The 22,280-nt window shown below is 40.3% G+C and overlaps 2 long non-coding RNA genes across 2 annotated transcripts; both read left to right on the plus strand.

Annotated features, from left to right (window-relative positions):
- The first annotated feature begins 14,940 nt into the window (after positions 1-14,940).
- Positions 14,941-20,126, plus strand: LOC121942038. The gene is made up of 3 exons (XR_006105790.1): positions 14,941-14,983; positions 15,664-15,672; positions 20,053-20,126. It is a non-coding gene; the product is annotated as an uncharacterized LOC121942038 (long non-coding RNA).
- A 261-nt stretch (positions 20,127-20,387) lies between these two features.
- LOC121941644 lies at positions 20,388-21,131 on the plus strand. The gene is made up of 3 exons (XR_006105766.1): positions 20,388-20,444; positions 20,651-20,746; positions 21,100-21,131. It is a non-coding gene; the product is annotated as an uncharacterized LOC121941644 (long non-coding RNA).
- Positions 21,132-22,280: the final 1,149 nt, after the last annotated feature.

Raw genomic sequence — 22,280 nt, forward strand, 5'->3', positions numbered from 1 at the left:
AGGATCTCCATAAGAAGGCTGGAGGTGCTACTGAATAATCAATACAACCATGATTTTAATGAGCATTCATCAGGTGACAAAGGACATGTCAAGAGATGAAGTCAAGTTCGTTAAAATCATGAAAAGTTCAGAAGAGCTTCAAAATGGGCATTACAGCCTAAACTTCCTTTTGAAAAAAGAAAGAGGTCTCTCTGCCAAACAATCATTGTGTTGCCAAGTAATGCATTCTTGGATTGAAGAGGAAGTTTGAGAGAAATGAAGAAATTCCACCAGGAATACACCAACTTTCTTTGTGAGGTCATCACCCCCCACTCGCATGAGGGATATGCTGAATGCGTACCCGAACTGTGATCAGCCTTTGGAATGGTCCAATCAAAAATATGGTATATTCCACATCACGGAGTATACCATCCGAGGATTTGAAAGAAGTCTATCGTTGTTGAGCTTGACTGTGGAGCTTAGTTCAGAGGCTGTGCAATTGTATTTCATTTCTAAAAAGTCAACATCTTACAAGGTTCCTTACCTTACCAGCTTCTTTGTTAGGAGTCCTCACACACATTCAGACAAGAACCTGTGATGTGAGGGTCTAAGGGCAGAGGGATGTTGCTGATATTCAGGCAAACCATGTTTTCCATCAAGTCAAAGTAGCCCAGGATTGATTGAGATTTCCTGCATTTCTTGTTGTGCCTGAAGGCGATTGTAAATCACCTGCATATGTGAATATAGAATGACAGTTACATCTGTTCGGGGCAGTGTCTAACTTTTCACCCAGGTTTGCTGTGTCTTCATTGTCCCAGATTTGACAGCCGTTTTCATAGGGAGGTTTCTATTTGACAAAATGGATTAGTAACAGTCGTGGTGTGTTGCTATCCATTCCACAGGAGCAAAGAGCGTAGATTTTGCATGAGCTCGATTGGACAGAGACCAACTTCCAGTTGAGAGAGCCTTGCCCTTCATTGGTTTGTTGAGACAGACTATTTTAAAATTCAAGATGATACTCAAAGAACAGCCTCATACCAGACGGGGGATTCTGTCGGTGGTTAGCTCTGTTTGTCCTTTGGAATTTCTAGCACCACTCACACTTCCAGCAAAGTTCGTATTGCAGGATTTGTCTAGGAAAAGTATTGATGGAATGATCAAATACCAAATGCTCTCCAACAGCAATGGATCAAATGGTTAGGAGATGTGGAAAGGGTGACAGCATTCAAAATTGATAGATGCCTTAAGCCACCAGATTTTGGACAACCTATTCATAGTCAATTACATCGCTTTTCAGATGCCAGTGATACTGGATATGGCACTGTAACATATCACAGGTTGCAGAAGAACAGCAACAGTATCCACGTGTCTTTCATACTGGGCAAAGCCAGAGTGGCGCCATTGAAAAATGTGACAATTCCTGCTTAGAGCTTACAGCTGCTGTTCTTGCTGTTCGCATGGACACAATGCTAAAGGCAAAATTACAGCTTCCACTTTGAAGTTATGTTTCTGGACTGATAGTAGACAGGAGGTTTCAAACCTTTGTGGCAAACAGTATACTACCATCGAGGAGCAACTGATGTCCACAATACAGGTATGTTCATACCACCCATAATCCTGCAGACAAAGCCTCATTAGGATTGACAATGGATTGTTTCTTGATAAACCAACGATGGATTGAAGGCCCTGATTTTCTGTGGAAAGGCCTGGCCTGTAAACAGCTTAGATTTTGACATTGATGCTGATGACCATAGTTAAAAAGGGATCTCATGGCTAATGCAGTGATTGTCGAGGATTCACCAACTATTCATCAGCTGATAACCTTCTTTTCTGACTGGGGAATGTTTAAGAGGTCAGTTGCATGGATTCTGAAAATAAGGAAGGCTCTACTGGATATGATTCAAAAAAGAAAACAACTGAGTCAAAGGGATGCAATAATAACAATAGTAACAAAGTGGAAAAGGAAATGCAAAGGCTTAAAGCTGCATATGGAGGACAGACTTTGACTCCAGACGATCTTTTGGAGGCAGAAACAAACATCATTCATTTTGCTCAACAGGAAAGATCCCCTAATGAGTTTGTTGCATTATCATCTGGCAAATGTGAAGTAAAAAAAGGTGGGTACAATTTACAAACTGAACCCACTTTGCATGATGTATTGCTTAGAGTTGGAGGGAGATTGAGTAAGGCTGCCATGCTAGAGGAGACAAAACATCCAATTATCCTATCCAAAGACCAGCATGTATCCTCTCTAATAAAGTACATTCATGTACAGCTGGGCCATAGTGGGAGAAACCATGTTCTCTCCAGATTACGGAGCAAATTTGGATCACCAGTGCTAATGCAGTGTCCAGAAAGATTCTGCCCAACTGTGGATTCTGTAAACGCCATAAAGGGAAGTTGGGTGAGCAAAAAATGGCTGATCTGCCCATAGAAAGAATCATTCCAGATCTTCCCCCATTCACTAATGTTGGTGTTGATTATTTTGGACCAATCAAGGTCAGGGTCCTGATGATACACACCACACGTGAAGAAAAAAAAAAAACCACACACCATCAACTGACACCCAGGTGCACTACTGTACAGGGAGTGAGGGGACCACCACCGCAGGGATCAGTCACTCGCCACACCAACCCAGCAGCTCCTGTCCAAGAGAGAGAGGCAGATATTAATCAAGGCAAGAGGGCAAGAAAACAAAACTAAACCAAAAATGCCCCGACACCACACTCTGCCGGGCCCAGGAGGTCACCACCAAGGTTGATTGTGCTTCAATTGCCGCTCACGCACAGTTAACCCAAAAACCAAAACAAAAAAAAAAAAAACAAAACTTATGCAAAAAAATAACTGAATAACTAAACACAAAGTCTACAGAAAACAATGATCACAAAATCCATACACAATAAAAATGAATATCGAAGTACAATACCAAAAGAAACAATAATCAACCAATGATTAAAAAGTTAACTGGCGTGGATCAGTCCTCCTAGTGCAGCTTTAAATCCTATGCTGCGTGTTACGTCCACATGATCCACACCACATACAGTGCAGGCAACACTCACGGGTCATCCAGAGGGATTTACTCCAGGCGTGCGAGACCGCACGCACACGCCGAACACACAATTATATATAAAGGAAAGAACAAAACGGAAAACAGTGGACACAAATGTAAAGAGTGGAGAGCTTGCTGCGGCGAATCCGCGACAGAGCAGGTAGACAGAACAGCAGCAGCAGCACAGCGGCCCACGTCAGAGGAGGAGCCACCTGCTGTGATACAGACTAAAATTAATACGTGAATTGCAATTAGATGGATTAAAACAATCGCGCATACATACCCGTGAGTGAGGGCGCAGCGTCACAGGCAACAGGAGAGATAGCCACCAACCAACCACCTTTATAACTGCTACAGCAAACAGAGACCAGAATCACACAACGTGCAGCCCGACAAAGCGCATGAGACACGCCAGACACAAACGAGCCAAGAATTGTTGACATTTTTGCAGATTTATTAAAAAAGAAACACTGAAATATCACATGGTCATAAGTATTCAGACCCTTTGCTGTGACACTCATATATTTAACTCAGGTGCTGTCCATTTCCTCTGATCATCCTTGAGATGGTTCTACACCTTCATTGGAGTCCAGCTGTTTTTATTATACTGATTGGACTTGATTAGGAAAGCCACACACCTGTCTATATAAGACCTTACAGCTCACAGTGCATGTCAGAGCAAATGAGAATCATGAGGTCAAAGGACCTGCCTGAAGAGCTCAGAGACAGAATTGTGGCAAGGCACAGATCTGGCCAAGGTTACAAAAAAAAATTTCTGCTGCATTTAAGGTTCCTAAGAGCACAGTGGCCTCCATAATCCTTAAATGGAAGACGTTTGGGACGACCAGAACCCTTCCTAGAGCTGGCCGTCCGGCCAAACTGAGCAATCGGGGGAGAAGAGCCTTGGTGAGAGAGGTAAAGAAGAACCCAAAGATCACTGTGGCTGAGCTCCAGAGATGCAGTCGGGAGATGGGAGAAAGTTGTAGAAAGTCAACCATCACTGCAGCCCTCCACCAGTCGGGGCTTTATGGCAGAGTGGCCCGACGGAAGCCTCTCCTCAGTGCAAGACACATGAAAGCCCGCATGGAGTTTGCTAAAAAACACCTGAAGGACTCCAAGATGGTGAGAAATAAGATTCTCTGGTCTGATGAGACCAAGATAGAACTTTTTGGCCTTAATTCTAAGCGGTATGTGTGGAGAACACCAGGCACTGCTCATCACCTGTCCAATACAGTCCCAACAGTGAAGCATGGTGGTGGCAGCATCATGCTGTGGGGGGTGTTTTTCAGCTGCAGGGACAGGACGACTGGTTGCAATCGAAGGAAAGATGAATGCGGCCAAGTACAGGGATATCCTGGACAAAAACCTTCTCCAGAGTGCTCAGGACCTCAGACTGGGCCGAAGGTTCACCTTCCAACAAGACAATGACCCTAAGCACACAGCTAAAATAACGAAGGAGTGGCTTCACAACAACTCTGTGACTGTTCTTGAATGGCCCAGCCAGACCTGACTTAAACCCAATTGAGCATCTCTGGAGAGACCTGAAAATGGCTGTCCACCAACGTTCACCATCCAACCTGACAGAACTGGAGAGGATCTGCAAGGAGGAATGGCAGAGGATCCCCAAATCCAGGTGTGAAAAACTTGTTGCATCATTCCCAAAAAGACTCATGGCTGTATTAGCTCAAAAGGGTGCTTCTACTAAATACTGAGCAAAGGGTCTGAATACTTATGACCATGTGATATTTCAGTCTGCAGCCCTCAGGTCCTCTGGCAGGCTGTTCCACAGACAGGGGCCGTAATACTGAAATGATGCCTCATCGTGGGTTTTTGTTCTAACTTTAGGAATAATTAAAAGGCCAGTACCCGAGGACCTCAGGGTCCGCGAAGGTTCATATAATAAAAGCAAGTCTGATAAATAAGAAGAATCACAGCTCCCAGTACAAAGGGCCCTCCGTCAGCAAACACCAGAGCTGGAGTAAAAAACTAAAAACAGAATAAATAAACAACAAAGTAGTTCAGACTAAAAGGTTAAGAAGTTGAGAATATTATAAAACAAAACAAATCTGACATAAAATATACGTAAACTAAGATTAGCTAGAACATTTCCTTAAACAACCTAAGAATCTTAATAATATCAATAAATAAATACAAAATTTAAATAAATTAATAAGTTGGTAGATTAATAAATTAAATAAGTAAATAAATAAATAAAAAATAAATAAGAAAGATTAGCTAAAATCTAGACTAAAAAGGTGGGTCTTGAGCCTGCATTTAAAATTCTGAACACTTTCTGCAGCCCTCAGGTCCTCTGGCAGGCTGTTCCACAGACAGGGGCCGTAATACTGAAATGATGCCTCATCGTGGGTTTTTGTTCTAACTTTAGGAATAATTAAAAGGCCAGTACCCGAGGACCTCAGGGTCCGCGAAGGTTCATATAATAAAAGCAAGTCTGATAAATAAGAAGGCCCAAGACCATTAAGACTTTTATAAACCAATAAATGTCTCTTAAAATCAATCCCGAAACACACAGGGAGCCAATACAGAGATTTAAAAACAGGCGTAATGTGTGTGTGCTCTTTTTTTGGACCTCGTCAGCACACGTGCTGCTGAATTCTGGATTAGTTGTAGCTGAGTAATGTTTTTTTAGGAAGACCAGAGAGTAGAGCACTGCAGTAGTCAATACGACTAGAGATAAAAGCATGCATCAGCATCTCTGTGTTTGCATGGGAGAGAAACTGGCGGACGCTGGCAATATTTTTGAGATGGTAAAATGCCGTTTTTGTTATGTTTTTAATGTGTGGAATAAAACCAAGCTCAGAGTCAAAGATAATGCCCAGGTTTTTTACTTGTTGTGATGGGTTTAAAAACAATGTCTGTAGTTTTGTTATAAGTTTCTCTCTCTGAGTTTCATGATTAATAATTAAAACTTCAGTTTTGTCCTGGTTGAGCTGCAAGAAGTTCTTGGCCATCCAGGACCTGATGTCTAAAATGCAGTTAAAAAGGGCATTGAGTGGTCTTGGGTCATCAGGAGACACAGAGATATATAGCTGGGTATTATCAGCATAACTGTGAAAGTTGATGCCGTGCCTCCTGATGGGAGCATGTGGAGATTAAAAAGTGTGGGGCCCAAAATTGAGCCTTGGGGCACACCACAGTTTATTTTATAGTTCTTTGAGGAGCAGGTATCCATACTTACTAAAAATTTTCTATTTGTGAAATAGGAGGAAAACCAGTTAAAAACAGTACCAGAGAGGCCAGCCGGGTTGTGGAGTCTGTTTAAAAGAATTCAGTGATATTATGTATCGAAAGCAGCACTTAGATCCAGTAGCACCAGGACAGAAGGTTTCTTCATGTCCATGTTACACCTGAAATCATTTACGATCTTTAACAGGGCTATCTCCGTACTGTGGTTCGTCCTAAAACCAGATTGATATTTTTCTAAAATATTGTATTTATTTTAAAAAATCATTTAGCTGAGTAAAAACAAGTTTTTGTAAAATTTTGCTTAAAAACGGTAAGTTGGATACTGGTCTGTAGTTATCAAGAGTGCTAGCATCTAAGTTGCTCTTCTTCAGAAGGAGCTTGACCACTGCAGTCTTAAAGGCAGTGGGGAAGACAGACGCCTGAAAAGAGCAATTCATGATGTTTAAAAGTCCTTCCTCGAAGAATCCATAAAATGTTTTAAAAAGTGAACTGGGAATGGGGTCTAAAAAGCAGTTTGTAAGATTACTTGAGAGAAAACTCTACCAAGCATTTCGGCATCAACCAGGACAAAACTCCCAAGTGTTTCCTCAGATAAAAGCAAAGATTCAAGTGTGTTAAAAACATATTCTGATATGGTAATAAATCTGATCTAATTTTATCAATTTTACCTCTGAAGTGGCAAAGTAGTCACAAAGGGAGTCTGTTGACATTCTGCTGGACTTATTAAAATCAGGGTTAATAAGGTGATTGATGGTAGAGAAGAGGATTTTTGGATTGTGTTTATGGTCTATGATGAGTTTAGAGAAGTGAGCCTATCTGGAATTTTTTACTTGAATTATTATTGTAAATTTTAAGTTGCTCACAGAGGATTTGGTAATTTATTGTCAGTTTGTTTTTTCTCCATTTCGTTTCTGCTGTCCTACAGTTTCTTTTTAATTGTTTTATTTTTTTCATTTCTCCATTGGGGTATAGGATTTCTTTCTTTCTTTCGTTTTCAGTGGGGCGACGGAGTCCAGAGTTGACTTTAATTTGCAGTTAAAATTCTCAACAATAAAATCACACGAGGAAGGTATAATGTCAACAGGAATGTCACATAAAACCTTAATAAAATTTGCAGCCACTTCCGAAGTAAGATGGCGTTTCCTCACAGTTTGCTCCGAAGCTTCCCACTGAATAAAACCAGTGATGTTAAAAAAGATACAGAAATGGTCAGACAATGCCAAGTCAACAACAGAAGACACACTGATGGAAAGGCCGGATGTTATGACGAGATCCAGAGTGGCTGTTGTGAGTGGGTTCAGTGACGTGTTGAATAAAATCCATGCAGTTAAGCAGGTTTAAAAAATCTGAGGCGATGGGGTCTGACCAAGTATAATTGTGTAAGTTAAAATCACCAGAGATAATGATTTTATTGTAAGAGGTGTGGATAATTGAAAGTAAATCTGAGAATCTGTTAATAAAATTACCACATCGTTTGGGTGGTCTGTAGATTGTCAAACATATAATAGGAGGGCTGCTAAAAACAAAGGAATGGTATTCAAAGGTGGTGCCAACACCTTTTTTGCCGCTCCTTGAGGAAAAAGTGAAGTTAAAATTTGGTGGGGAAGCTTTATTGAGGGCAGCTGGTGCATCTGTGCCCAGCCATGTCTCAGTTGAAAACAAACAGTCAATCTTATGATCTAAAATCAGTTCATTTATAAGAAAAGTTTTGTTTGACAGTGAACATACGTTCAGTAGTGCCATGTTGAGGGTCACAGCAGTCACTGCTTCCTCTGCAGGATGGTTGTCTGTGGTTTTATTGTCTTTAAATTGCTGACGTTGGCTCCACCGGTATGATTGCTATGATACCTGTTTGTGGTTACAACAGTAGGAATGTTAAAAGGGTTCGGGGAGTGAGTGCAGGTGTGACTGGTGGGGCTGTGACTGGTGGTGGAGTGTCTACCTGGATCAAGTGTGGCTGTATTGATGATTTATGGATGCAAAGGTATACCTGTGCTAAAGTGAGAAATACGTGAATGAAAATAAATGGGTCACCGCACTCAAAGAAACCTTATTGGACATTGGTTATTTATTGCTGCCCAGAACACGCATTTGAACAAGTTCTTCCCATTCACATACCGGAAGCCAAATGTATTAGTCTTGATTGAAAGACTCTACACACAGACAGTGTCTTTTACTCACCAAGGCACCTTATATACATATTAGATCACATACATGCACTCACAAATTGGCTCTCAACAGAAGCACACAGAGAAGAAACTTCAAGTTCCTGCCTTTCCTTTGTTCCTTTGTCTGACCAGTCACATGGTCAGCTGAGGCCTTCTTCACTCTGCGGCCATCTTTGATCCAGCATCTTGAATCTGGCATCTTCTTTGTGCTTCTGTTCTTAGTCAATCCACCTCTGCTTCTTTGTGTTTTTATGCTCACACAACACACATTTATACATCCACTTGTATACTTGTATATATTAGCAGTTAGGATATAATGTGTGTTTTGTTTAGCATTGCTTTTCTTTTTGAATAATGTCATTGGAATCATACTTGCTGTCTGCTTAATGTTGTACAAACGTGGGTAAATCACCGAAATCCTTCACTCTTTACTATCAATATGAAAACTTTGGTTATAATTATCAATTTAATTATTGATCAGAGTTCCGAATTGTTAATTTAGTGTGTTTAGTGTTTAGTTTTATGAGACTGTTTTTATTGACCGGCTATCATTTGCCCCAGAAGGTGATTTAATGTAAATTAAGACACATTATTTAACAAAATTAATAATTATGTTTAATAATCATTAATTATTTCTGATACTTTAACAACTGGTGAGCCTTGCGTGAGGCTTAATCACAGAAAGGGTTGTGTTAAAGCCAAATCCCTACAGCAGTGTCATAGAAAATTATTATTTTCTAATAATGTTAATGTAATCATGAGTAATTGTATGGAGTGGTATGATTCAGTAATGTCATGAGGACCTTTCAAGTCTTTCACTCTCTCCAGTAAACCTATATGTTAAGATACTGCAAGGGAGAGACCTTGTAGATTTTTTGACTACGCTGATAGGCACAGCTGTGTGACCTGTGAAATGTACTATATAAGCTGAATGACTTTTTGGTATGTCTCTGTCCATGCATATGTTTTGTGCTAAGACCTTCTCTGATCAGATATATGTAGTAAACATATATTCAAGTAAGGACAACTGAGGCTCACCGAGTTCATTTCACTACTTAATGAGTTATTTTACTACTTATTAAGTTTATTTAATAATACATCAAGTTTATGTTATTATTTATTGAGTTTACTTAATTGTGCATTGGTTCATCAAGAGTATTTTCTTCAACAGGCAGCGTTTCATCCTGATGCCATCTTGCTCCGTTTAATACGGAAGCAGCAGGTACTGTCCAGCCATCTGCCAGCATATAATAACACTGCGCCTGGTTCTGTTCATCAGTGTTCTCACCTGACGCCGTCTAGTGGTGTTTCATGCAGACGTGATAGGTGGCTTGAAGTACAGTCTAGTGGGAATCATTGCTACCAAGAGGGCAACTATCTAGTCCAGTATACAGGACTATGATGTGCTCCTAACTTTGGCCCTTAGTAGTCAGCCAGCTGCTGCCATGGAGACACGCAGTGGCTTGAAACATCAGTGTTTTCCACACGTTCGGGTCATCGCAGGATCATCGTAGTTTTCTCCCACAAAATGTCAGGAGAATTCATTTTTCAGTTTGACTTTAATCAGCCAAGTTGAGCAGAGATGGAAGTGAATCAGTTTGATTTCCTCAACCTACCCTCGGTGTGTGTGTGTGTGTGTGTGTGTGTGTGTGTGTGTGTGTGTTAAACAAATGAATGACAAGTGTCATTCAGCTGTCTTACTTTGGCTCCTTCATGAAGTCATCTAGCTACATGAAGAGATTACACAGGACATCTACATCTCATCAGCAGTTTGAGTCCAACCTCTGGTTTCCACCCACTGCGCTGAAGGATGAATGTCACCTAAATTCCTGCTTGAAAAGTCTGAAAAAAAAAAAAAAACAGTGTATTTTTGTCTCAGGTCCAACTGAGAACATGCATTTGAAAGCTCCAATTGTGTTATTTTTATTGATAAATGCTGAGAGGATGGTGTCTCTCAAAGTGTAGAAATGAGGTGAAAGCACTCTCACAGCCTCTGTGCAAGTCAATATCTTGACTTTAAAGTGATTGACAAGTTGTTTTTGTGAACAAATCCCTTGGTTTTGGCATGTAATCCTGTCTGTGCTGTGCTCCGTCCTTCATCTAGTCTCTTCCCTGTCAGACAAGGCTAGAGCCTGATTTTATTTGTCTGCCACAGAAAAAGGCAAAGCCGGGGGGGGTTAATAATACAAATCTGATGTTCTTTTTTTCTCAGCTGTCTCCCTCTCTTTCATGTTGACTTCTAATTTCATTTTTTACTTAACTCCGCCTAACCCTAATTTTCTCAAATTTCCATCTAATCCAGCTACCTTCTTTTCAACGGTTGTTTCTCAGATCCAGACAAAGAAAAAGGCAACTGTCAGTATGAAACTATGGCCTGCTCTCCCTCCACCATGGCTTCACTCTCTTCTGACAAGCCTTTAAATTGTTTCCCAGACAGCCTTTCACCTTGATCAGGACACTAAATCCACCAATTAAATCACCCAAATTGGCACTGTGGGCACAGCCTGAGGGCGGAATTGGAATGGCAGCATCAGCAAAGGTGACATATACATCTGTATACACCACGCATAAGTGACTATGACTGTGTGTGTGTGTGTGTGTGTGTGTGTGTGTGTGTGTAGGCTTTGACAGCAGGGATTTGCCGACAGCAATACTACCTTGCAAAGGTAGAGTGCAGATGCAATGAAATTAAGAAAAAGGGGTTTAAAGTTGTCAGGCTGGATGGCTGACTGTAAACAAATAGAAGGGTTTACTTTTTCTGCCCCAATCATTATTGGCTAATCCATGCCACATATACAAATGCAGATACTGCATTCTGCCTTTGGATAATCTTCAGCGAATGCTCATACAAACTGAAGTATGTACCAACAAAACATTTTCTCCAAACATTCTTATCCTTTTGAACCAGTGTGTTTCAGAAAATTGTCTTTAGTTTGATTATTTACAGTCTGTAGCTCATAGGAATCAAGCTTCTATCTGTTTGTATAGCATTTATACTTATATTCATTAATTTATAATTTAATACATTTAAGTAAAGTGGAAACCGCTTCTGGTGATCACAGTTACAGTAATCAACTGCTGATATACGTAGATCAAAAAGCTTGAATCATTTCTATAAAATGTTGTTAAAAAATATGCATATAATACACACTCTTCTGACAGTGTTTATGTCAGCTCTTTCCGTACATGACAACATGTAGAAAAAAATGTTGAAACTACAATTATTCTGATGTTTTGTTTTTCCTTAACTCCCATGATCCTTTGCTTTGTGATTACCCGTCTGCCTTCACCTGGCTACCTGAGGTTAGTGCTGTGTGTAGACTGAAATCCTGACAGAAAAGAGAAAGTCATTGTCTCTCAGTGAAAACTTTACACCCTTTTTCCACACTTGTGCTGGCTTGGCTTGACTTGGTTTGGTTTGGCATGTCAGCTTAATGCAGCAGGTCTGCATGTGGCTACCCTCTGGAAGGTGTGTCTTTAATTGATGATGGCTTGTCCTGAGTGACAATGTCTCAGACACCAGGCTGATGTCCCCCGTTATTCTTACTTTTACTAGTTGGAATTGAGCTGTTTGTGTTGGTAAGAGCATTAAGAGCCTGTTGTCTGCAGCTCTTTGTTGAACATCTCACTGTAGCTGTTTCTGCTTTTACTTTCTTCCCTGTGTAGCCCATTCTCCTTCCAAACTCCTCAAATAGCGTGGCTTTGACAGTGCTTTTGGCGTAAATGTGTAAGACCAAAAGAAAACTTTTGCATGTGCGTGGAACACTGCTGGATGGCAGGAATGCGGCCAGACAGAACGTAGGGCAGATGGTTGGACGGCACCTGCTGTCTCCCCTTGATATGTACACAGGCAGCACAACTTGAGAACGCGGACGGAACCTGTCGCATGAGCATGAAACGCATCAGGATGCCGTTGGGTTGTAACATTGCTGGTTATGATGTAATATAAGGAGTGCAAGTGGGCTTCAAGGGTGGGCAGGAGGGGTGGTGAATGCGTCCAATAAACCTGGACTTTGATGCGGGAGTCTGTTTGAATGTGATAATTTTTCTATACCTTTCTATGTGCTTACTTCCCCTTATCCTAACCATCTGTGCTGTGCTGTGCCTATTCACAACCACATGCCATCTCATCCCACCATGTGCATTTGTTTACACCACTGTAGCAGCATTCTGTTGCATAAACATCAGACTTAGAAGGATACCTAACTTGAAGAAAAGATTCTAAGCTCCACTATTTCTTTGATGGACACATTTCATCTCGTGTCATTTTTTTATAGTAAATGTTTGTTTTTTATTGTGAAGCATAAAAATAAGGAAATGTTTGGTTTTCATCAGCTGTAACTTAACAGACAGCTGTATTGCTAAAAGCAAACATGATACTGTTACAAACCTGGCTCACTGGTTTGCAACAAAGAGAGAGTCCACACAAAGTTTGCCAGGGAATAAGGAGATGTTTATTTAACTAAATATAATTAAAAGGAAAATAAGGTGCATATCCGTAGATCAGTGTGTGAGGTGGAGTGAGGAATGTGTGTGTGTGTGTGTGTGTGTGACAAACAGAGAACAAACCAAACTAACTAAACCATGTTGGCCATGTGGCGTCAGCTGCTCAACCACCAGAGAGAGAGCAGAGTGACTCCAGCAGCCCTTTTATAGGGGTAGGCCCCGCCTATAGGTGTGGCCAGCCATTTAGACGGCCCAACTACTCTGGGCTGCAGCAAAGGAAGAAGCTGAGAAGAGAGGCACAGATTAGTGAGGCCGTCACAATACAGAAGAAATAAAGCAGAGATCTTAAGTACAAACAGGACACAAGAGAGAAACTAAATTTCAACCCACAGAGATTCAATTAGAAGCTACAAAACTTCTGAAAGATGAACACACAGAGACTTTAAAAATGTCATATTCTCTGGTCTTCTCACAGACAGGAGGTGAGTGGAGCTTCAGGGGGAGAAGACAGTCATTGGGTGTTGGCAGCGGCTGGCGAGACATCACCAATACCTGTTTGTAGGCGGTCAGGTGTGCTTTTGCCCTACTCCAGAGATCATCCATCTCTGGCGTGGCTCGGTTTGGCTTGATGCGTCTTAGCTGATAATGAGAAGACAAATTGGTGTAGCATGGTTTGACTCTTCCCGGCCCGAAGGGGTGATGGAAAAGGGTACTAGTCTCCATGAAGCAACTAAACTTGATGTTCCTGTGTAGCCTACTCAAATAACAGGGGACAGTCACAGCTACTGCACGAGTAAAATTATTGTGTATGGGGAAAGCACCTGCGATTGAAGCTGCCCTCATCATGTCATCTCAACAGTAGAATTCAGTAAATAGTAAAGCTGTCCCATTTCATTACTTTATAGCCATATAAAAATTAAATAAATGTAAATTAGATTGCAATCTGCATAAGACATGAAGAAAAGGGATTATAATCATCTTTTTTTGATCAATCTGACCCCGATAGTGTAAAGTTTTAGTAAGGGTGTGTAAGCAAACACAATGAAAGGCTGGAAAGCATGAACACACTGGGGTGACAAAGACAATCTGGCAACTGAATGGAGGAAACACCGGGCTTTAAATACACAAAGGCTGATTACTAACTGCAAACAGGTGAGTGAAACAAAACACAGGTGAAACACATGAAGCAATCAAAAAACGCAGCAAAACTCAGGAAGTAAAATTAGCATCAAATCACATGGCATTGTTTCGAGTTCAAAATTAGATGACAGCTATATACTATGGGATCTGCTACACTGTAAACCCAAATGTTCAAAGTACTTAAATAAATTAAGTTATGCATACTCAAAGTTTTAAAAAAAGTTCTAATAACTTAATTATGTCAAGTTCATTTAACATGTTGTTCCGTTTTGAGTAATTTTAACTAATATGTTTTGATTAAATTGAACTATGGCTATATTAAGTAAGAGTAACTTAAAAACATAGCTTACATACAACTTAATACACTGTAAATCCGAATGCTCAAAATAATTAATTGGTATTAGTATAGTTAACTTAAAATTTTCTCAAAAGTTCTACTTATAAATGTTGATTGCCAGTATAGCATTGTCCGTCTTTTCAGTTTATTAAACTTGTAATTTTTGATGAACATGAACTTTTTGCAGATTTGTGTAACCTACTTAAAATAATTAACTCATAGTTACTTATAAGCTTATCTGTTTTTATTTTTTTTTTGTTCTTGGTAGGACCTGTTTCAGTTCCCTTTTTCTCCTTTTTTTTTTGGTTGTACATTTACACTCATATTGTACGGCTTGTATCTGTTGTGATATTGTTTGTAATAAGAAAACCAATAAAAAGAGAATTACAAAAAAAATAAAAGCGTATCTATTAAACATGAATAAATCAAACCAAGAATCAATTAAGAATAAATCCGTTGCATCAGATAGATTTGTACTGTGTAGGTTACACACGCGCACCTTCCACCGGTAGTGTTCACACGATTTTATTTTGTAGTATTTGCGTGCACTTCCTCTTCAGACAGCGAGGCGGAGGACTCAGGAGGAGAGCGGGATCAACAGACCAGCCAACCGAAGGCGGCAACATTAGCACTCAGCTCTGCGCCATTGGATTAAATGTAAGTAGTCGACATAAAACTCGCTTTAATGTTTGTTTCAGACGGTTCAACGTGTTTTTAAAACGGACTAAGTGACTCACGTTAGCCATGTAAAATTGTTAACCGGTTAGCAGCAAGCTAACATGCAAAGTCAACTCGTCAGTTAACGTTAGCTGTGTTGCATGGCGAAGGTTATGTAGTTGTAAAGACTGGTGATGCCAAACATGCAGTGACTGCTCATAATTAAAACTCTTAATCTGTGTTGAAGCTGCGTCAGTGTGTGAAAGCAGAAAGCTAACTCTAGCACCACGTGCTGTGTCTAGCTAAAAGTTAAAAAAGTTAAATTAGCTGGTTAAATAAAATTTTTTCTATGTGTTTACTAAGATTAGAATTTATGAATGTTACCAGCCAAATTTTCTGCAGTTCAAATGAGTGGTTTTGGTTCACTGCACAGATAGGTGATACGTTTTTTTTTTTTTTTTTACCTGTTGGCAAATTCTGGTTCAACTGCCAGGCTGTGTGCGTGTGTGGTAATCTGTATTGAAGCTGCATCAGTGTGTGAAAGCAGAAAGCTAACTCACCATGTGTTGTGTCTAGCTAAAAGTTATTCTCTGCAGCAGAAAACTGTAGCACCACGTGTTGTGTTTAGCTAAAAGTTCAATTAGCTGGTTAAATAAAATTGTTTTTTTCTTTGTGGTTAGTACAGATAGGTGATACGTTTTTTTTCCCCTGTTGGCAAATTCAGGTTCAACTACCAGGCTGTATGTATGTGTGTGTGTGGTAATCTCTGTTGAAACTGAATCAGTGTGTGACAGCAGAAAGCTAACTCTAGCACCACGTGTTGTGTCTAGCTAAAATTTCAATTAGCTGGTTAAATATAATTGTTTTTTTCTTTGTGGTTAGCACAGATAGGTGATACGTTTTTTTCCCCCTGTTGGCAATTTCAGGTTCAACTACCAGGCGGTGTGTGGGTGTGTGTAATGTAGGCTATTTGTGTAAAATGTTGCAGATTGAATAGTCTAACAGGATAACACATCTAATAATGTTTTAAGCAATGTTGGTGTATTTTGTTGTACTTTGATAGTTCTGATAGAGGTTTAAACTTCATAACAGGTGTCCTGTAAAATAATATATTTTTTTGTGTGTTTTCAGGTTGCTGCAACGAACATGACTTGGCACTGTAAGTTATGTTCAGCTTTTTTTACCACTAGAACATATCTATTTAAACACTGTAGATTGCAGCACAGCCACTTTTCAAAAATTAGCCCACTCCCATGCCTCCATGATGATTGCATGTGCACATTTCAGACACTTAGTGCACTGAGTACTCATCTGTCAAGATATCATACTCAAAAACAAAACAGCAGTGCAAGGGAAAATCAGGAACTTGTGACTTTCAAGTGTCCTTTATGCACATTTGAGCAACCATTTTCAGAGTCTGTACTCCTCAGTCACATAAGATCACACTTAAAAAAGCATGAGACAGTGGTATGCCCGTACAGAGGTTGTGACTATAGCACAAATGTGTACTCTTCATTTAACTCCCATAAAAGTAGAGTGCACCAAGGGAGTCTTGCATCAGACTTTTCTAGTGACATTATCTATGAGCATACTCAGAATCTCCATGCTACTAGCTCTAATGTCACTAGTGATTTGGATGAAGGGCGTCCAGTTCAGAGCACACAAATGCAGGATGATGAGCAGTGTGATACTTCGAAGCTGAAAAATCAGCTCAAACTTAATGCAGCTTCTTTATTTCTAAAGATGCAGGCTATCCTTCATGTGTCGAACACAGCTACACAAGAAATAGTTGACAGCTTGAATCAGATCTTCTCTTTATCTCAGCCCTTGATCAAGGATGCCATTAATGATATATTGCAGAGACATGGTCACAATATTACAGATTCCACACTCAATGACATTGTCACTGCTGTCATGGACTCTAATGTTGTATTTAGTGCTACCTGCAAAGGTGCAGAGTTGTCCTCTTACAAGCGAAGAAAGACATTTATAGAGCACAACTATCCATTGGTAATGCCAGTAGAGTACCACTTAGAATCACCTGGTCATACCATCATGTATGTGCCAATCCTTCAAATGCTTCAGGAGCTGTTTAAAAACACAGATATTCTGAGCAAGATCAGAGAACCAAACACTGAGCCTGGTTATTATGTGTCATATCGTGATGGCTCTCATTTCCAGGAGAATGAATTACTCTCAACAGAAGATCTACACCTAGCAATCCAGCTATATATTGACGATCTGGAAATAGCTAACCCTCTCGGCACGTCACGTAAAGTTTACAAACTTTGTGCTGTATACTGGGTCCTGGCAAATGTGCCGCCCAAGTATCGATCAGCAATGCACACTATACAACTGGCTGTGCTAGCTAAAGTGACAGACCTCCAGAAATATGGATATGCAGCTGTACTTGCTCCACTGGTCCGTGATGTTCACACACTCGAACAGGATGGTGTTTTCATTGAATCTGTTGGTCAGAATGTGAAAGGCACCATCTTCTGTGTTTCTGCTGACAATCTGGCTGCACATGGGTTAGGCGGCTTTATGGAGTCATTCAGAGCAGATTATGTTTGCAGATTCTGTATGGCCACAAGTGAACAGTTTCAAGCAACTGAGGTAAAAAAGGATGAATTTGTCCAGAGAACCAAAGCTAGTCATGACCTTCATGTACAAAATGTCCTCCAAGATGAGAGTTCAAGCAGCCAATTTGGGGTTAAAGGTGGTTGTGTCTTGCGTGAGTCACTTGATTACTTCCACCCTATCACAGGTCTTCCTCCAGATCTACTACATGATCTTTTGGAAGGAATCGTTCCAGTTGAACTTGCACTTTGCATTAAAGAAATGATTCGGCTTAAGTTCTTCACTTTAGACTACTTGAACCAAAGGATCACATCTTTCCCATATCAGCACACTGATAAAGTAAATAAACCTCATCCAGTTCCCAAAACATTCATGACCCGAGGAACAATAGGAGGCAACGGGCATGAAAATGCCACTCTCTTGAGACTATTTCCGTTACTTGTAGGCAGTAAAGTACCAGAGAGTAATGCTGCATGGGAGGTTTTGATGGACTTGAAGGAGGTGGTGGAATTAGCATTGTGCCCATCATTTTCTGATGAAACACTTGACTACTTTGTTTGCAAAATCAGTGACCACAGACAGATACTGCAAGAAGCTTTCCCCGAGTTTAGACTTCGTCCTAAACATCACTATGTAGAGCATTATCCCACCTTAGTTAAGTGCTTTGGGCCCCTGGTGCATGTTTGGACGATGCGATTCGAGGCTAAGCATCGCTTCTTCAAGAGAGTGGTGCATGATGTGCAAAACTTCAAAAATGTCTTGAAGACAATGGCAGTGAGACACCAGCACATGATGGCCTATCACCTTGCTTCACCGTCGTTTTTCAAGCCAAAAACGCAAACATCCAGGGTTGATTCTGTTTTGGTTTCAGCTCTACCAGAAGTAGCTCAGGCTCACATCAGAGGACAAACAACTAGTGACACTGTCTATCGTACATCAAAAGTGACCATTAATGGCATAGACTATATCAGTGGAATGTTTGTGTCTGTTGGAGTCAGTGGGGGACTGTCTAAATTTTGCAGACTAACACAGATCTACCTTGTGAATCACAATGTGTCTTTTCTCTGTTGTGATTATGACTCCTGGTATGTAGAGCATCTTCGATCCTACGAGCTGTCAGCCACACAGGGAAGCCTGTCTATCCACCTGCAATCCGAATTCAATGATACAAGCCCACTCTCTGCATACAAAATAGATGGGCTGCTGTTGGTGACTCCCAAGAGGTTCATACAAGTGAGACAAAATTAAGACCACTCTATGGTAAGTAATACTTCACAATTCAGTAATTGTACATTTATTGGAAGATGTGCTCAGTATGATCAATCATTATACATCAATTTTGGGATTGCACTCTTTGGTAACACATTCTAAAGAACATACTGCATTAAAAGCACATTAATATAGCTGGCTAATTTTATGGTAGTTACAATGTACTGTGTAACCCAGGTCTCACAATTTTCTGTCACTTTGGCATGTAAGGTATAAAGCATTGTCAACACATTAGAGGTTGTCATAAATGATTATTATTATAACATTTAAAAAGCCTTATAAATGCACCATAATACATGTTGATGTGCTTTTAACCTCTCATTTCATTTCTTAAAGCGATGGCAGCTGAAGCCCCACAAAACATGATCCTTCGTGTCGTCGAGGCGGACCGTGTCAGAAAATTAAAACTCGCCTCCCGTCCAGCCTCTGTTGATGGACTGATTGAGATTTTAAAAGAACAACTGGGATTGGACTGTGACTTCACTTTGAAATATGAAGATCCAGACTTCGATGGAAAACTCACTTGCCTCATTGACATTCAAGAATTACCACAAAAAGCCTGTGTTCATATTTCACTTACAGAGGATTCCTGTTCTGTTGCATCGACTGATACCCTTTCAGACGTGTCATCCCCAGAACGTCTAAGCAGATGGCCTCCAGGTGCTTTTGAAATTCCCACATTTGCATATGACGTCGAGCTGACACTTCGAGATGGGAATGCTGAATTTGAAAAGAATGAAAAAACTCTTCAGCTGTCAAGGGATCAAAAGCATAATATCTTAGACAAACTGGCATCTACCATATATGGTTTCAAGGCTTACCCTAGTGATAAAGAGATAGCAGTGGTAGCTGAAGCTCTTGTGAGGAAACATCCCTGTTTAAAAGAAGTAGGATCTGACAGTGGATGGAATGGCTGGAAAAACAGCATCAAGTTTAAAATGGGCAACTACAGGACCAAGATGAGAAGAGCTGGATGTCAGGAAGTCACTGTAAATGCTGGGAAAAGAAGTCAAAGAAACCCTGAAAATGAACCCTCACACTCCAGCATCAAAAGACCTAGGCGTGCAGAAGTCAACTTTCTGCCCAACTTTCCTCAAGGAGAAGATCCCTCAAGTCTTGACGTTTTGAGGCAGGCTATTGTGGAGGAAGTAAAGAAGACTGAGAGAAATCTCCCACTTATTAGCAAGATGATGCAGACCACATTTGCCTTGCGACGACAGACTATTGTGACGTCCAGCCCACCAGTCAAAGAGCTCATGGAGCTCTGGCCTGCTCTTCGTATGCAGTCTGAGGTAATGTTGATTAACTCATTCATCTGTTTTCATCTGTACCAGACAGTACTGTATATCACATTGTGTGCAGTGTTATCCATGCATTCATCCTAGATTAAATAATGTCTTTCCTCTTTCTCTCTGCTTTCTGTACTGTCCTTTCCACAATGCAGGTGTATGCAGAGTTTCAACGCATTACTAACCAGAACCTTCCCAATACTTTCTATGCCGAACTTGATCGTCACACTCCTCGTTTAATGGCCTTGTTTAGGCAGAAAGCTTCCAGAACGGGCAAAACTGCAGACGCGTTGGCTGACATTTTTAAAGTCCATGATACACAGGTGATTATACATTTCACAGGTGCAGTCTTTGTGTAATGTTGAGAATTTAAAGGTTTAAATAAGTGTTTGAATTTGACAAATGCACCAGATAAGTCAGCAGGTTATTAGTGGAAGATATTATTGTGGTAGCTAATATAATGCGTTGACTGGTATTGGGTTTGATTAGTAAACTTGTCACAGTATTTACACTATTTTAATCTTCTTAGGAAGTACATGATGTCCACACAAGGCGTATCACTATTCTCCATGCCCTTCCTGTGTATCTGCGTGAGGAAGCGTCAGGATTTTTCAGAACATGTGTGGTAAGTCCCAGTTAAGAAATATCAAGCCTATTGTACTGTAAATTAACCTACTCATATTTTCATTTCATTTACTTATGTATAAGGAAAACACACATTAACATTTATGTAAATGGTCCAGTGTTCAAACTGCAAACATTTGGCAAGATGTTTAGAAACCTTAACCCTCTTTCAAAATCCATCCTTTGAGAACCTTGAGGACATTTTGTCCACTCAAAACAACTGCTCTAAAAATGTATGAGATAGATTTTTTTTTTCACAGCTCTTTCAGTCAACCTCTGTTCTTTCCAAAAATACTAAATATTATATTTTTTCTTTGGTTTTTAATATTTTTATTGTCCCTTTCATTTTTTCAGGATGCTATGGATGAGCCAGACCTGGGGGATGCGTCAGTGGTCCTCCTTACAACCGTGAGTGACGGTGCCACAAGCCCAGTTCACTACCACCCAGCGAAAATCTCCGTCATCCTAGAGGGTGATGTGGTGGTCGACCTCCCCAGGCTCGCTGATGCCTTTCTGGTAATGTTCGGCCTGATTTATGCTCTACATCTCGCCTATCCGAAGGGACTGACCAACACGTTTGAGTTCACACAGAAAATCTTGCTTGGTCTGGATAACTCTAAACTGTCACCAAAGCTACAGACTCTCAAAAATGACCTCATGTTACATGTGTAACTCTAGATCTGAAAAGGAGTTGTGGATTCTGAGGGTTCACTCTGTTGGAGCATAGTCCACAACAAGAATATATCATGGTCCATGGTGACTATTGTTCAAGTGTTGATGCAAGTTGCTGCTCCACAGTATTCAGGTGGTTTTCAGCCAAATGGCAGAAAGTTGTTAATGTAATTTACATTTTATTGTTGTTGAACTGATATATAAGTGTTTACACTATGACATTTTGTTTTTACAAGGTGTAGTTTGGGGAAAGAATCTGGCCTCAAAGTTTCAGGCTGTTTTACTGAAGTAAAGTAATTACCTACCTAGTTGCAAACAGTGTTATAGAGACTTTATTATCCCCCGAGGATGGAATGTTGGGATATTGTGAATTTTGCTTTTGAGTTTGAATTTCTTTTCTAAAACGTAGATTTAAACCAGATAGCCAAAGGAAAGCTACACACTGTGCCTTGTGTATGTATGGTTTTGTAAACTGTTTACATTGCTGCACTTCAAGTTTACAACCAGATGGCCCAAATTGAGCCTTTGTAATTGTGTCTTTCAAATATTATTTATGTTTCATTTTATGCTACAAGGCACAGGTGTGAGTAAATAATTCTTCTAAACTCAAAGGGTAATGTTGTATTAACAGTTTCCTGATTTTGAGTATTTTGCACTACTACTTTTAAGTCAAGAGTACTTGATAAGCTACAGACTCTCAAAAATGACCTCATGTTACATGTGTAACTCTAGATCTGAAAAGGAGTTGTGGATTCTGAGGGCTCACCCTGTTAGAGCATAGTCCACAACAAGAATATGTCATGATCCACGGTGACTATTTTTCAACTGTTGATGTTCAAGTTGCTGCTCCACAGTGTTCAACT

This window comes from Plectropomus leopardus, chromosome 4, assembly GCF_008729295.1.
Source record: "Plectropomus leopardus isolate mb chromosome 4, YSFRI_Pleo_2.0, whole genome shotgun sequence".
In the NCBI taxonomy this organism is placed as follows: Eukaryota; Metazoa; Chordata; class Actinopteri; order Perciformes; family Serranidae; genus Plectropomus; species Plectropomus leopardus.